Source organism: Solanum dulcamara, chromosome 9 (assembly GCF_947179165.1).
Source record: "Solanum dulcamara chromosome 9, daSolDulc1.2, whole genome shotgun sequence".
In the NCBI taxonomy this organism is placed as follows: domain Eukaryota; kingdom Viridiplantae; phylum Streptophyta; class Magnoliopsida; order Solanales; family Solanaceae; genus Solanum; species Solanum dulcamara.
Window position 1 is genome coordinate 16,708,316 of NC_077245.1, and position 19,142 is coordinate 16,727,457.

Genomic DNA, 19,142 nt, shown 5'->3' on the forward strand with positions numbered 1-19,142 from the left:
CGACTCCGACCCGCCATGACTGGCACCCACAATACTTATTCCAGTGGAAGAACCATTTATACAACGCAACTTATCAACTTAAGAAATAAATAATAAAAAAACTTGCAAAAGAAGGAATATATAAACCCCCCTCCCCAAAAAAAATAATGCTGAGTTCCCATAAACTCAGCTAACAAAGTTAATAACAACGAAACGCGGAAGTAAATGCACCTTAGAAACTGAAAGTCGTTCGTACCAAAACTCTAACCAGTGTCATTGTAAGAAAAAGGGGAACACTCCCCAACAAAAGTCAAAAATACTAAAACAGTGTTTAGAATCTTAGTCCTGGAAAAGAGACTAGAACATAGAAGAGTTCATGATAACTTGAAACAAACAGCTTACCCTTGAACTTTGAATAAACTTCTACTCTTCTAACCGAGGTCTTTCCGCAGTCGGTTGAATATGGCCTATACTCAACAAAAGGCAGAGCAAGATTAGTATCGGTACACAAAAATAACGGTGTATGATAGGATCACGCAGTTAGCCAGTAAACGGATCATAGACAAGTAAATTTCAACAAAACTTGAATTTGAGGTAGGTGATGATCTAATTTCTCGTATGTGTTTCATATACTTGTTAAATTGCTTCATAATATGTATGCGTGTATATGAATATGGAAACATACTAGATTATGTTTGAAATGACTACTTGCTGGCCTGTTATTGTGATGAACTTGTTCTTGGTGGTATAAATATTGTAAACATTGAATGTTCTTATGATTGTGATATCTTAGGACCGGGTGTCACATTTCGATATGTAATTTGGATCGAATGTCACATTCCGACGTATTTGGATCGGGTGTCACGTTCCGACACAAAGTTGATTGTTTGTAGGTCCCTTAAGAGGATCCTTGTGTGAAATTGTAGCATGTGGAAGACATTGAGCTGTGATATTGATATGTGGTTGAAATATTCTGTATATGTATATGCCTATTGTGTTGAAATTTACTTGTATATGATCCATTTATCGACTACCGCGTGATTCTACCAGTACTCTGTTGTTTTTGTGTACTGATACTACTATTGCTTTGCCTTTTTGTTGAGTACAGGGCATATTCAGCTGGTTGCAGAGAGACCTCGATTGGAAGATTAACAGGTTATTCAAAATTCAAGGGTGAGTTATTCTGTCATGCAGTCGTTGACTTTTCTATCAATCTCAGTCCTTCTTTCGGTACTCAGATGTTCAGACAATGTTTCTATTTATTTACTAGTTTCTATTTGGAGTTGTACTCCTGTTCTAGACTTATTAGTTAGAGTTTTGATACGATGACTTTCAGTTCGTAAGATGTGTTCACTTCCACATTTCGTTGTTATTAACATGGTTGACTGAGTTTATGGGAACTCAACATTATTTCTAGTTTATTCCTGCTTCTGCAAGTCTTTAACTGTTATTTCCTAAAATTTGATAAGTTGGGCTGTAGAAATGGTTCTTCCACTGAAATAAGTATTGTGGGTGTTAGTCACAGCGGGTTGGGATCGTGACAGAACCGATTGGGTGAAAATCGGTGGTAAAATGATGTTTTATAACTAAACTTCTCAATGAGAAAAATCTTTATTTTTAGTAATAATGCATGTTACACCATATCCAGGAATTAAATTTATTAACAGGACAATTCTTCTATGATAGCATAATTAATTAACTTATGATTTATATATTAGCATAGTAATTAATCAAAGGTTCTGAATTCTAACTTTGTTGGATGTGAACATTGCTTTTGTTAGAATGTATTTTTTTAATGACATGAATTTGAATTTAATCGAGTCTCAATATAAATAGACATTGAATACGCAAAAGGGGCAGTGGTAATATATATTATGTATACACACATATTGTTGCCACGTTCGCATAAATGCCCTTATTTTGAGGTAATCTATAATTTTGTCCCTTAATATTAAAGATCATCCCGAAATAAGGAAAATTCGAGGAAAACTCTGAAAATGAGTTGCATTAATACTTGAAAGCGTATCAACCTTATACTAACAAAAATATTGGTGATGAAAATTGAAACTATTTCACGTTTTTTTCTTTCTTTGGAATTAAAATATAGAGGTCCAAGGAAGGTGATCTTGGTTCTAATTAATTCATATGTTACATTATTTTCAATATTTATTGATGTGTCCCAAGAGGTAGGTGAATTTCCTTATCCAAGCATGTGAGTTTTCTAAGATATTCTTATAAGTGAGGCCTTCATCATTTAATTCTATGGAGTTAGGTTCTTTCATATTTGCTTCTTTAGTTTCTCTTATTACTATATCAGTATCTCATTAACTTTTGTGTTTAAAATGGTTGTTAGTTACTTTCTGTTTGTTCAATTTGAATTTTGTAAGTTTCTTCAAAAATTAATTAATTATTGATATAAGATTTGACCATAATACTCATATTAATTAATGTACTTTATTCATTCCATATTAAGTGAATTGTTGAGACTTTTTTCATAATTCAAAATAAGTAAATTATTCAAAGTTTGAGAGAATTGTTTGGACTTTTTTTTTCTCTTCATATTTACCCTTCATTTAATGAGATTTTAAACTACTTCACATTTTCTAGTAGATTAATTTCAAATAATCAAAAGGGTAAAGTGGAAAGTTGTCTTTTATTTATGTCCTTAAATATTTTTCTTAAGGGTTATGTCATACCTCAACAATTCACTTAGGTGTCGTTTGGTTTAAATATAAGTTATGATGTGATTAGTTATAATGTGATAAGTTATGTTGAGATTAGTTATGATATGATAAGTTATGCTGAGATTATTTCTTATTGAGTGTTTGGATTGTTGTATTCAAAATAATATGCATTGCATAAATTTTAAGAATAGGTTGTTTGTTTACAAAAATACCCTTCTCTTTTTTTTTTATATTTTCTTTGCAAGCTTTAGTTATTCAATATTCATTCTTAAAATAAAACCTTCATCTTCTTTAGCTTAAATATTTTTATGTGTGCATTTTCATGATGTCCGTATGTATTTAAAATAAAACTTTCTTCTTATTTAATTTAAAATAGAATTTTTATTTTAAGTTTGTTAAAATAAAAAAAAGGATTTATGAGAAATCAAAATATAAATAAACATAAGAATTAGTCAAATAAATTTATAAATAAAAATTATATTATATAGTGTAATTTTTTAATAGAAAAAATATGAAGAATTATCATAAAAATAAGGAGTGAAGATTGTGAATGTTGTTATATATGGTATTAAAAAGAATGTAAATATACATGAATGTAAAAAGTGAGGTATAAAAAGGATTTAAAAGAATATATTTGTCATTTATCTATTTTATCTCAGGATAAGTTATCTCGGGATTAGTATCTCACCCATGAGGAGGGATGACTTATCCCATTAATTCCGGAATAAGTTATCCCAAACTTGTCAATCAAACAACAAATTAAGTATCACTATAATTTAATCCTAGGTCTATTTGGTGTTATATTTCACACCAAACGACCCGCTAATATGAACTAGAGGGAGTATAGCCTTAGGTCCTGAGAAATGAATGAAGAAGAAGTAATTAATGTTGAGGGTAAAATAAGAAAAAATAATTATTTTTTCTTGATATGTTAGAGTGACTAAAAAAATATAAATCTATTTTTAAAATATTGAAAAAGTAAAAGTGAACGAATGAAATATCTATATCTTTTAATACAATTCATGTTGGCTTTCTAACCACATAATTAATGTCGGCTTAATATGTTACTCTCCATTTATTTTTATTTGTCTACTATATAAAAAATACATGTCCCTAAACGTTTAGTATGACTTGTTAATGTAAAAGTTTAAAAATTGTTAACTGAGATTAGTGGTGGCAAAGTATTCCATATTTTGGTAATTCGTCCATATTTTAATGGGTTAGGTGAGTGATTTTTAAGATGAGTAAAATATGGGTTTAAACCCATATTCAACCGATAGAAATATAGGTATTCATGGGTAACCTATGGGCTAACCAAATGGATTAAGCTTGCAACTTTTATTTACTCAAAATTAATGATATCACTAAAAATATTATAATTTTCATTCCTTTTTATGTTCTTCATTAAAAATAATTATTCTCCTCTATAATAATAATACAAATATATATAAAAATAAATAAAATAAAAATAAAATAAATAAAATTAAAAAATAAAATTGAAAAGGTAAAGTCTTTGGCCCTCGGAGTCGGGTCTCGGTTCGAAAGTTGAGTTCCGGGTCGAAAATCGAGATCGATTCCATAATTAGATATCGAGATTGGGTTTCAAATCTGTCATCGAGCTCGGGTGTTGAGGTCAAATTCAAATTTTAAAAATTGGGTTCGGGGTCGGGTGTCTTGATCGGGTCCCATGTCGGGTGTCAGATTTGGATCCTGATTTGAAAGTCAGGTCCCAGTTCGAATGTATTCGAATCTCGGTTTGGGATCGAGTTCCTAGTTCGGTGTCGAAAATGAATCTTGAATCAGTCATCGAAGTTGAGTATCGGTGTTGGGATCAGTTCGGGTCCAGTTCAAATGTTGAATTTTAGGTCAAAAGTTGAGGTTGGATCCATATCAGATGTCTGGTTTGGATTTCGGATCGGTCATCGAGATCGAATGTCGGGTTCTAATTCTAATTTGGAAGTTGAATCCCGAATTGGGTATCAGGGTCAGACTCGATTTTGGGTATTGGGATTGAATCTCGATTCAAATGTCGGGTCCTGAGTTGAGGGTTGGGGTCGGATCTTGAGTCGAAAGTTGGGGCCGAGTCCTGATTTAGAAATTGGGTCCTGGGTATGGTTCAGAGTTGGGTATCGATTTAGAAGTCGAGTCCCGTATCGGGTGTCGGGTTTAATTTTATGATACAATAAAATTAAATAAAATATTTTCAACATTTTTCATTCAAAAAAAAGACTAAAATATTTTCTCCATATTGAATTTTAAGGTAGAGTACTATTTACTCATGAAAATATGGGTAAACTAGTATTTTTCCAACCCACTTTTACCCATATAAAATATGGGCGGTTGAATTATTACCCATTTTATGTTTGTTGACCCATTTTCAATCCGCCCAAATTTAATTCAATCCGCCCATTTGCCATCACTAACTGAGATACATATAAAAATTAATTAAAATTTCAGTCATATGCATCTGATTATTCTTTTATTAAAATTCCAATCATATGACTGAAACACGTGTTAAAATTGATTAAAGTTTCAGTCACGCGTATGAATGCAGAAAGTCAGAAAAAAAAAAGCGAAAAGAATATGTGTTTTCCCCTAAAAGTTACCTAATACTGAATATTCGTCAAAGTAAAACATAAGACGAATATTACTTAAATAATTGAGCTACCAAGACCACATTTGTGGTTTTAAATATTTTTTATCATGGAAAATTTAAAGAGAACTTTGAGCTACCAAGACCAGATTTTGCTAAACACATGCCCATTAGTCCATGTTTAATCATCTCTAATTTTCTTATTTTTGAATTATTTGCATCTATTAAACACACAACAAAATCTCTAGTATCCATGCCAATCACCTTACTTCCATTATGTCTATCCTCTACAATGATCTCCAAGAGTTATCCAATTATATATCATGCATAGTGTTTTTAGTTTATTTTACCTCATGCCATAAACATCTTCTATTTGCAATAATTTGTAGTCATATAAATATCCAAGTTGAAAGTATGAAATTTTGATCTTTTCATGTGTAAACTGAACATGTGTGTTCAATATTATTGTAAAAGTAACATATTTTGAACTTCATAATACCCAAATTCAACCCATATAAGACATGGGCATAATTATCACACCATACCATCCTTGTGCAATTTTGAATGACTTTTTCTACAATTTTTCTCAACTCTATGCTCCATAATGACTATAGAAGTTCATTTTGCTTATATACTTTATTTAGTCCCCTTAATTACATTTCAGACAACATCATATATTATGGAATGTGGGAATTTTATGTGACCATCTAGTGGCAAATATGGTAGCTTAATCCATCAAGGTATTGTCCTTAGTATCTCAACATCAAAGTTAATAATGATAAGCCTAGTGTTGGTTATAAGAGGGTCAGTGTAAGGTGTTTAACCTCCTTAATTATCATCAGCACAAGTGAATTGGATAGTAAAATATTCATTATTGTGATAGAACAACTTAGGTTTAGTATCATATCTCCTCAAAGACACCATAAGAGATCATTTGGTACATGAGATAAGTATAATATAATCTAGAGATAAAATTTTAAAGTAACTTTATCTCATGTTTGGTGTAAGGTATTAGTTAATCTCGAGACTATTTTATTCATCATGTGTACTAAAATTGCAAGACTACGATCCCATATAAAAAGTGGGATAAATAGACCTAAGGGAAATCCCTACCTATCCGGTCCCATGTACCAAACGACCCCTAAATCTGTCTATAGTTCTAATAGAAGATGAATTCTCTACAACATACAAAATGAGAGCATATTTTCACTTCTCTGCTACTTTGTCAACTTTATCCTTTGAAAGTTGAGCAACTTTCTCATCATTTTGGTGATTGAGATGGTGATAATTGTACTGAGTATCCTAATATATATATATATAAAGAAGAAAAGAATTTGGCATAACGTATGTGTATAAACAAAATAGATACATATATTGTTTATAATATTTATAATATATTTAATATATACTCTGAATATATCATTGATATTTAGAACTACGTAATTTACATATCAATATTAATATTCTCCAAATAATACATTGACAATATATACATGGTATAATATAATATACACATTCATTATACTTAATATATACCGTTAATATACATATAAACATTTAATATGTACCATTAATATACAAGTTTTTTCAAACCTTTTCATAACAGAAGAGATCATCTTTTATTGGGCTTTCATCGATATATACAGTGCAGCCAAACTTATTCACTAGTATGTCCGCTAGGGCTGTACAGGGCAAATCGATAAATCGTACCAAATCGACAAACCAAACCAAACCGGAAAAAAAACCCGACTAGTGGTTTGGTTTGACTTGGTTTGGTGTTTGGAAAAAAAATCCGACCATTATAGGGTTGGTTTGGTTTTAACTAAAAAAAAGTCAAACCGAATCCAAATCGACCCGATTATAGATATACTACATTTAAATTATGTTATACATAAAATTTTTTATTAAAATATAATTTATAAATATTTTTTTAAAAAAATTCATAATTTTTGTTTTCTTTCTTACGTTTAGATTTGGACTTGAGAAGTCCATCTAAATAATATACAAAAAAAAGCCATCTTATAAAGTTATATTATTAAGTTAAAACTTCAAACATTGTTCTGTCTCCATCTTATATGTTGATATTTTGTACTAGAACTCTTTTTAAGAAGTACTGCTCTGTGCTTTTTATTAGATACTATGAAAAACCCGAAATAATCAAAAAAAACGAAAACCCCCAAAAAATCTAAAAAACCCGAGAAAAATTGATATCGAAAAACCCGCCTTTTATTGGTTTGGTTTGGTTTATAGATTTAATAACCCGACACAAATGGTTTGATTTGGTTTGGTTTGTAAAAAATCCGAACCAACCCGGTCCATGTACACCCCTAATGTCTGCCATACAAAATCTATATATTAATGGAAAACTACCTTACAAGCCATACATCCATACCATATATACTAATTCTATCTATACTTTTAAATAATTACATATCTTACAATTAATTAAGAATTTTCTACCATACATATATATTGAGGAAGATACATTTAGATACATGTATTTTTGCTACCAAATACACTAAAATAGGGAGAGAGGCAAGAGAGCCGGGGAGGGAAGCGAGCGAGATAGTCATGTATCCTTGATACATGTGAATCACACTAGATAGACACTAGATACATGTATCAATATGTATCTAGTGTGATTCACATGTATTTGAGATATTAGATATGTAGGAGAGTGGTGAGCGAGATGGGAGGGAGGCGAGCAAGATTTGTCTATGTATCCAAGATACATATGAATCCACTTCGATCGAGTATATCTAGAATGAATTACACCTAATTTGACCTCATGTATCCCGAGATATATGTATTTAGACGTATCTGGATGCACCAAAATCTGATAAGATTAGTAATATTACAAACTAGCGTGTATCTAAGTAATTAGCTCCTAAACTAGTAAGATTTATGTAGTTTTCCAATATTAATATAACTATTTTGTAAACTAGATCACCCAAAGACATTGAACTGTAATTTATGAGTGCAAATGAGAAATTAAAAAGAAGAGCAAGATTTGCTAGCCGCAAGCAACCAAGTGTGTGAATACAGGTAACAAAATCAACCCATAAAATTATAATATGTCTAAATCATTTAAATTTGGATGGATTATTGACCCTATTATATTATTAATTTAACTCAATTTGATCCCCTTAATTAAGCTCATTTTAAACTGGGTTGAGATGCAGGTTGACCATGAGGAACTTTGTCCGAATATTTTTCAAAAAATATTTTTTTATTTGATATGTTATATCAGTCACAATATAAGAATTTTTTTATTAGGTACTCAAACAAAGAATTTAAAATTTAGTAAGAATTAGACGAGTTGAATTATGATTTTCAGCCCATTTTAGTTCAACCCATTTCAGGACAAATAACTTTTGATGGATTATTTATTAACTCAACTCATTTTTATAATCCACCCATTTTATACCCCTACATATAAGCGTTACAACTAGAATATAATCATTTTACCTACAAAATATCACGCTTTTATTAATAGTACTACTTTTGTTCTAGCGGACATGACATTATTTCTCATTAGTATTTCACAGAAAGAATAATACCTTTGTGTATTTCAAAATAACTTGAGTTTAAACTTTTTATTTTACTTTAATGACAAGCTTTTATAAAACATAAATATTATTGCATATTTAAAATCGCAAATTTCAGAATTCTCTTTTTTAAAGCTATTTATATCGAGTCAAATTATATTATATGAATTATAACATCAGAGTATTTTTTTTTTAGCAATGTAAGATAATATGAAATTGGAAAACTTTAATACTAGAATAAAAATTGCAAATATGAATATGTTTCTTTTTGTTGAAAAAAGGCCAGTTTAGCATCTGATAAAGCAGTGAATCATTTATACTGAAAATTAATATAAGAAAAAATAAAATGAGGATAAACCATATTCTTTCCATACACCCTAAGAGAATTTTGTTTTGAATGCATGGAGATATGTGAAAAAGTCCCAAATTCTGATGCATGATATTACATTTTTTTGGTTTGACTCAATTGAAAATAGGGACATAGTTATGCAAGCAGGGTCGTACACCTTTTCAACAAACCATTCGTGTTACAAAATTGGAATATAGACTTCAAATTTGACCATGATTGTCTCACTACTATTCCCATGTGTGTAACGTTTTCAGGGCTACTAGTGGGACGCATTGAGTAAGGTTGCAACTGCTATAGGAAAGCCAATGTACATAAATAATTTCACAGCTTCAAAGAATAGAATATTATATGTCAGAATTTTGTGGAAATTGATGTATCACATCCCCTCTTGAATTCTATTGAGATAGTCAGTCTGTCAGGTGCTTTTCAGCAGGTTATAGAGTATGACTGGTGCCCAAAGTTTTGCATTGAATGTATGATTCGAGCATAATATGGATGGATGTTGGACTAAAAAGAAGTAGAAAGAAGAGGAAGAGGCTATACCCCAATTCCAAATGGTAAAAAAGAAGCGCAAAAGGAATATAAGTCCATAGGAACCAAGGTTCGATTTTGAAGCTACAAGTCTAATCAAACATCCTGAAGGGGCCCTTAACCAGGAAAGTAAAGAGAAGAATAAGACAGCTAGTCCATGAGCTGAGTTAAGGCAAAATGTAGACCCTCTTCAAGATATGCAAACAGAGGTAAATGTTCAGGTTTAAAATAGCTACAGTGCTCTCCAGAAAAATGTTGATTGCTCAAACTAGAGACCCAAGGAGAATACACAGTTCTCAATGATTATCTCAACCTAGAATATAAGATGGCTAAACCAGCTCTTGAAGTAGAAGGAGTTGAGGCTCTTTCTGAAGAAGTATATTGTAGATGTAATGAGAGTAGTTGAAACTAGGAATAAAGAGCATAAGGCAGTAAATATAGTTCAAAAGGTAGTACCAGCTTGGAAGAGCTGTATGAATTATCTCTTGCTTATAATGGAAGGGTGTGATTGCTATGGAAGACTCATATATAGGTTCAATATTGGTTATTTATGAACAATTCATTCATTGCGAGGTGAAGGAGGCAAATTCAAATTTCTTAGCCTATCTTATAGTAGTCTATTCCAAAAATGACAGCTAATATAGAGAGATCTTATGGAAAGAATTACTACAGCTGGGAAGAAGTATACAAGGGGCCTGGTTACTTTGTGGAGACAATGTACTTAATGCCAAGGATATGATTAGTTATCCACTCCTACCAGGAGAAACTCAACCTTTCAAGGATTGTTTTGATGGATTGCAACTGAGTGTCTTAAAACAAATTGGATGACATTATATACCTTTTGTAATAGGCACCAAGATGGTAGTAGAGTGTACGCAAAGATTGATTGGGCTTCTTAGAAACTTCAAGTGGCTACTGAATTATAGGCATGTAGAAGCTTTATTTCTGAGTCCTGGGGTCTCATATCATTCCCCAATACTGATCCAAGTGAGTACCAGACCACCTCAAGGCCAAGACCATTCAAACTGTTCAATAATATTTTAGACCACCCTAACTTTACTTGGATCCTGACTGGTGTGTGGGTAGGGGGGGGGGGGAGAAGGTTCACTGGCTCAAGTAATGGATCAATTATGGGATAAACTCAAAGAGTTAAAGTGTGGCTTGAGAGATCTTAATACATATATGACCTCTTATAGTCATAAACTACAAAGGGATAGACAGGACTTGTAGATTGTTCAACAACAGTTGGCATCTCATACCCTCAATCTGGATCTAGTCGTAGAAGAGCAACTTCAAATGACAGAGGTTAGAAAGTAGAGTGACATTGAGGAACAAGTGCTGAAACAAAAATCAAGGGTCAATTGGATAACGGTTGGGATGCAAACACCAAGTATTTTCATGCATAAATGAATTGAGAAATAGCAGGAACACTATTACTTCTATTCATGATGCAAAAGGAATCAAATTACATGATCCTAAATTAGTGAAAAAAGAGTTTATTTCTTTCCTTACCAACCTCATGGGTACAGCAACATAACAACTTCCTTAACCAAATATAGAGATAATCACGGAGGGTTCTTGCTTATCCTACCAACAAAAATGCATTCTTATAGCTTCTATCACTGGCTTGCAGATTGTACATGCAATGGAAGGGATGGCTAGAGACAAAACACCTGGAGTTGATGGGTTTCTTGTGGAATTTTTCTTAAAGCATTGCTCAATTATTGATAGTCTTGTTAGTCCTTCACAATTTGCATTTATTGAGGGAAGTAGCATCATAAATAACATACCTTTAAGTCATGAGCTCATGAAATGGTACTCTAGGAAAGACTTATCACCTAGGAGTACTATGAAGGTTGATCTCAGAAAAGCTTATGACTCTATAGAATGAGATTTCTTGAGAAGACTACTTACCGAGCTTGGTTTTCCATGTAAGTTTGTTAACTGGATTATGGAATGCATATCTACTGTTTTCTATTCCTTGATTATCAATGGAGGATTGTCCAAGCAGTTTCAAGGGAAGAGGGGAATTATACAAGGGGATCTAATGTCTCCTCTACCTCTTTGTCCTAGCTATGAAATACTTACAAAGAAACTGATTGTTCTTAAAGGTGATTCATAATTTCAGTTTCATCCTAGATGCAAATATCTTGTGTTGTACAGTTTATTTTGCAGATGATTTGGTACTATTTTGTAAAACTGATCTATTATCTATCAAGTTGCTGTGAGATGCTTTTCATAGATTTTCTATGGTTTCAGGGCTACAGGCAAATGGAGAGGAAAGTTTTATCTTTCTCACAGGGGTGTAGCCTACATTGAAACAATCTATCATTGCAAAACTGAATATGTTGAAAGAAAAATCCCCTTCAAATACCTAGGGTACCTACATCCTCAGAGAAACTTACTATTGCCCAGTGTGTGCCATTGATAGAGAAGATCATAGAGAGAGTTAAGTTTTGAAAAATAAAGCTTATCTCCTATGTAGGCAGAGGTTAATTGATCAAATCAATAACCTTTAATTTGGCTTGCAAATTTATTGGGCACAGATCTTTGTCAGTCTAAAGAGAATATTAAAAATTATTGAAAGTATATGTAGAATGTATTTATGGATATGATCAACCCTAAGCTCTAGGAAAGATTTGATCTTATGAAAAAAAACTATGCCTACCAAGCTGCAGGGGGTCAAAATATTATCAACTTGAAACTATGAAATAATGCTGCCATCTTGAAGCTATTATGGACAGTGATTGAGAAGAAGGATTGCCTATGGATTAAGAGGGTAAATACCTACTATATAAAAAATGAGAATGTGGATCAATGCCCTATACCAACTAATGCAACATGAATTGTGAGAAAGATCCTATAAGGACTATGGTGGTACAAAGTGATATTGCAACAAAGCTGAAGGCAGTAGTGGTTTCTATGTCACGATCCGAAAATCGAGCGTGATGACACTTGTCCTTTCCCATCGACAAGTCAACCTAAACCCAATAAATACGGAAGGTAAAAGCGGAAGACAATTTGGATAAATAAATATAGATTAAGCGGTAACTTAGTCAACTACAAAATCCTCCATGGACTGATTGTCACATGTACAAACCTTCTAATTACAAGAAACTAAATAAATACAAGTCTCAATTTTTGTCTCACGAATAAAATAAAGTAATAAGTGAAGCGGAATAAGAAAGATGGTCGACATCAACAACTACCTGTCGAATCACCTCAGAAGCCTCGGATGAAAATAAGAAAAGCTAGGCCACTGTTCGGACTTAGAACCTACACAAGTGTAGTTAGCAAGGAGTGAGTACCAACAACGCGATACCCAGCAAGTAAACAACTAAGAATAAGCAAAGCTAGTATGATGTATGATGCAACTAAATGCAATACAATGTCACATACCATGATGCATTTCTGTCCAAATGATAAACATCCGCTGATCACCTCAGACCAGAATCCATGGGGGCCTCACATAGATCATGTATCTGCCGGAAAAGACCTTGGCCGCCGAAAAAGACCTCGGTCATAATATCCGCTGGAAAATACCTCATCCTCTGAAAAAGACCTCGGCCAATCACCTCGACCAGTAGAAACCTCGGTCCCAATATCTAGTATCTCGCTCATATCACTTCCTCAGCCATCATAGATAAGTGTATGCACAAGTAATGAGTGAAAACAGAATGGATATTCATATATAATGCTATATAGTCCACAATCACTCAATTAATCAACATCATATCAACAACATATAAATATATTCAAATATTCACAACAAACCCAAGGTTCTATCACATCGAACACCACATGTCATCTCATCTCAATTTTCCCTTTATTATCCCACTCTTTATCATCAAGCTCATTTGAATATCAATAGTTCTTAACACCACTTTCTATCAATCATCAACACATAAGACACGAATACATGATCCTACAAGTTTTAGAATAGGTTTAGAAATTCACTTGCTTTGAATCCGATCCCACTAGTCCAAAACTTGAGCCTTGCCCTAGCGCTCCGAATCAAGATAATCTATTCAAATATGCAATTCCGATAAGAAAACGAGTCTAACAATACCCAAATCAACATTTTTAAAAATCGAGTTAAAACTGACCCAAAAAACCCAATTTTGAAAACGAAAAGAAAATCCAAAATATTTTACATGAAAACGATCCTTGAGGTATTTAGAAACTAATATTGAAAAACAATTTGGATTTGGAGTTGAAATCATCCCTCAAACACTAATTTTACTAAAATTCATGTTCTTGAGAAAATTTCCAATATCCGAATCCAAAACCCCTACTCAATTCTGAAATATTTCTTGAAAAATATCTTACGCATATTTAGTAAAGTTCAAATATGAAATTTCATCAAAAATGGAGTTAAAATTGACCTTGAAATTCTCAATTCAGCAAACTTTAACTTTACCGAGAAAATTCAAATTATACGCGGTTAATATGATAAAAATAATCAATGAATCAACAAATTTATGCCAAAATCAGGTTACCCATAACACAAGAATCTTAAATGTACCTTTTTCATTTAAAACAGAGTACAAATCGATAAAACCACAATTTTTTCCAAGAAATGTACGAATAAGGAAAGTAAACCAAATGAATAAATCATGAGAAAATGTCGAATTGAAGATTGTATACTAACCCCCATATTATATCGAGAAGAAATCCACAAGAATCACTCCATTCCGTGCTCTAAAACTCCTGATATGTTCAAAATACCAAATGAACACAGTCTGAAATTTTAAATATCAGCACCACTGTGTTTTCGCACCAGATCAGCAGTTAAATCTTTACTAAAAAAACTGTAACTTCCTCATACGATAGTGAAATGACCCGATTCTTTTTCTTAAATGTCTTAAATAAAGATATAGACCTGTTCCTTGAATATAAACTCAATTTTGAACTCATTTGCCCAATAAAATATCATTTCTGCTCGGTAAACAATTATTTCTTATTTTGCTATAAAAGTCCAATCTCGGCTTAACGAAAATGCACCAGACTTTGTATATAAGTCCTATAATTCATTCGGCTTAATGAAAATGCACCAAACTTTGTATATAAGTCCTATAATTCATTCTCAAAATTTTAAAAGTCTTGGAATAATTTTTTAATCTTTAAAACTGATAATAAACCTTTTAGTTGCCATAATTTTCCGAAACAGTGCCAAAACACCCAAAAAGCTTAAAAACTCGCCCAAATCTCATCCAAAACTTTCCGAACACAAATTAAATATTCTACTATATTGGAAATGATATTTCGGACCCAATAGAACTGACGGAATTTGAATTCGAGGTCTTCTTGACCTGAAACTTGAAAAGTCGCAATTAAACTAACTTAGGCCTCTAAAATACCAAAACGAGTTCGGAACTACCAAAAATTACAACGAATCCCTTTCCAGTGTTAGAATCACCTCCCAAAATCATTGGAACCATCAGAAATTCAATCCGAGCAGCTGAACCCCAAATGTTGACCAAAAGTCTAATTTGGATCAAACTTTAACTCAATTTTCAACTTTGGACCTAAATTCTACGTTTCAACTCCAAATATGATTCCGACAACTCCTCCTAGACCAATTTCCACATTCCGGAACTGATTGAATCGACGGAATTCTATTCCGATACTTGAAACTTCAAATGACTCCGAAACTCAAAAATTGGCAACTTAAGCCTTTAAAACTCATTTATCTAGCAAAATCTCAATTTTTCACAAGATTTCCAAAATCAACTTTCAAACCCAATCTAAAATGACTCAGGACAACTGATGGGAGGAGTAAAATGGTAATTTAATCAAAAATGTTAAAAATGACGTTTAGGATGATTACATGCGGGCAAGTTCTCCATTCACAAAATGTATCTCAACCTTATGTCAGGCCACCCTAAAATTTACTGGAAGAGTATTGCACTCCAAAAAATCATCCACCTGAAACTCAAGTTCATTTTATTCAAGTCCCAACTGATTATGCGTACTTAGGGGAAACAGTAAAGACTTTTCATCATCTCTTCTTTGCTTGCTCTGTCACTAACTTCCTATGGATCAGGATACTGCGATGGTTGGGAATTACTAGGGCTATTGGAAGTTGGCAAGCTGAGTTAGATTGGTCTAACAGGTTGGCAAGCAAGAAAACAGGAACTGGTGCAATAATTAGCTGCTCTTTTGCTAATGGTGGTCTATGTTATCTGGAGGAAAAATGAATGTTATACGATTCTTTCCAAAGTGATAGTCTGCAAGGAGATAGGACTCCACATCCAAGTGGCGGAACCAGGAATTTTATGAAGGGGGTTCAACATTTTATTATCTAAAATCAGAAAAAAAAAATGTGTTTATTAGGAATCGAACTCGCGAGCTGAGACAAGCTAAAACAAAATATTGAACCCCCTTTACCACTGAGTTAGTCCTTTGAATTATGCTTAGGGGGTTCAATGTTAAATATATACACATAAATTAAAAAATTTATCTTATATATATTGTAATTTTTTAACGAAGGGAGTTCGGATGAACCCCCTGGTGTCCACGTGGGTCCGCCCCTGTCCACATCTATGTACGAGGTAGAGACCTGAAGAAATGGGAAAGGAGCCATTACTGAAGATTGACAATAATGAAGTTGTTAGAGGCTGATGTAATTTGTTTATTTTACTAGTGTTGACTAGGAGTTTGTATGAGCATGACAAGTAAGTGGCCAACACTCACTTGGTTTTGTAATTTGCACTTTTTTGGTATCAATAAAATTGATCAGTTTCGTTCAAAAAGAATGTTCTTAATGTCTCATCCATTAATTTGCACTTTTTTTTTTGGTTGATATACTGAAAAACTAAAGTTAAATAACACAACGAGGATAGACCATATTCTTTCAATACATTTATTTTAACAATAAATACATCACTAGTTTTTGATATAACAAATCTTGTTGGAACAATCCTCCAAACAAGTCTCTCTTTGTTTATCATTTACATCAAATTTAGAACACTTAACAGAAAAACAACCAACGTTACAATAGTGAATTTGACGTTGGACATTCATCATAGGAACAACACAACGATCTACACACTTACTATAACATTCTTGATCATTACCACATTTTCCCTTGCAAGCACGAAGACATCGTTGTATATCAGTTGCCCCATTTGTAGCAAATATCATCATCAACAAGATTGCAATTCTCAATCCCAACTTCATGTTTGTTGCTTCTCCCATTAATTTGTTTTAATGTTCTTCTTTTTTTCTTTTTTCTTTTTCACTCTGAGAAATTGATTTGATGGTGAGGTTAAAATTTGTCAAGTTTAAATAGAATCTTCACAAAATCTTGCTAATTAAGCACCGCAATTATCATTTTATCGAAAATGATTATAACATTTACTTTTTTCCTTTTTTGTGTGTGTGGCTAATTATAGAATAATTTTAAATCACAGGACTAAAATAAAAGGGGTAAATTAAGATTTTCTTAACCAAGTACGTACTTAGACGGATGAATGTAGAAGTTTAAATTTTATTGGATTTCAATCATAAATTAGGAAAATTTACATTATTTAGAAATGCTTAAAATGAATTTTCAACGTATAAAATCATAAAAGTTATACCTTTTAAAACTTTTTTGTTCTATAGTCTATACATATAATAAACAAAATTTTATAAGTTCCTAACATTACTCACTCATAAAAATTGAATTATGATCATATCCACTAAATTAAGATATATAGTGCATTTCATTTATTTTCTTTTCAACCTTCTCTCATATCATATGAAGTTTATTTATTTATTTTTTCAAAAGACATTGTATCTTGTTTTCTCCATCAGTTATAATCTAGTTATATTAGAGGGAGTTTGACTAAGGTTGTACCAATATAATCTCTCTCTCTATATATAAAGCTGAATAATAGAAATCTGACGTAACACCTCTCTTTCGTCAGGATTACCATTTATCTTTTTTTATCAATTTTTAATATTTTTTTATTTCTTTTGATTTCTGAAATCTGCATAAAGAAGAAAAAATATATATTTAAAATATTTTATTTATCTCTCATCATCATTACTACAATTTATTACTTATTAGTTTTCATCTCTCTTCACCATTACTATAATTAATTAGTTTTCCTTAAATTCCTCTTTTTACCTCCTATTTTTATAATTTTCTTTACAAAATCTTATTTATCTCTCTTTTTTAATATCATAATTAAATACTACACCTTTTATTTCTACAATTTTCTAAACATAAAAATATCTTATTTATCTCTCTTACTCATTACCATAAACATTTCTTTTTCCCATTAATTTTTGTCTCAATCAATCTCATTTAATTTGTTTCCATAAAAAATTAGCAGAAAATTAAAAACATTTTTTTATTTCATCATTAATATTAATTGATTAATTTATCTAAGACCCTTCCTCTTCCTACTCTCATATTTCTTTCATTTATTAAAAAAAATAAAACACTTCTTAAATTTTGATAAATTTCAATCACATTTATTTCCTATTAATTGAGTTTTAATAATTAATCATTATAATTTCATATGGGTTACAGACCTTTTATACCTTCCATTCATTTTCATATCTTCATAAAATTCTCATAATTTTGTAGTTTTTCATTTCTACCGGAAACTCATTTACAAGCTTATTCTTTTTAATTTTACGCCTCTTTTCTTGTGACAAGAATGAAGAAAAGTGGTGTGGTAAATTTTCCAAGGAAGCCAAAGGTGTATTTGTAACTTATTTTCATTTGTTATCATTTAGTGTATGCTCTCTCATTTTTTTCTTTTCCTTGATTTATTGTGATTTTAACCTTTTGAAGATTTTATGTACTCTCTCTGTCCTATTTTAGTTGTCATGTTGTGCTTTTCAAAAATCAATTTGACTAATTTTTAAAATTAAATTATATTATTTTAATTCAATATTATGAAATAAAAAAATTAGATATTCAAAAACTATACGAAAAGTACTATAAGTTACATTTTTTTTTCATATCAATATGATAAAAAAATATATCTTAAAATATTAGTCAAAGTTCATATAATTTGACTCTCAAAAAGGAAACCATTACAACTAAAATAGGACGGAGAGAGTATTCTATTAGAATATTTCAATATGAATCAAGATCAAGAATTTGGAATACTTGAAAAAATTCATTAGGTATTCAATTTCATTTATCAAAATGAGGAGTATATTGTGATGGACTTTCACTACTCGCAAAATAAGAATAGCATGTTGTAATTCTAATTTAGCTTCTTATAATTGCTATTCTTTCAAATATCGTGTTCTAATGATATAATGTAAGTCCCGCCGTGATTATAAATGTAACTGCGTGAAGAATTTTTTTTTCAAGCATAAAGGCTCGGAGCAGATACAACCTCTTCCGGAAGAGTATGTTAATTAATTCATCAGGCCCTGTCTTGATTCCTTGTTGTCTTGATGGAGAAAAGAAATCTCTGAGCAAAGTCCAAAACTAAATATCATTGTTA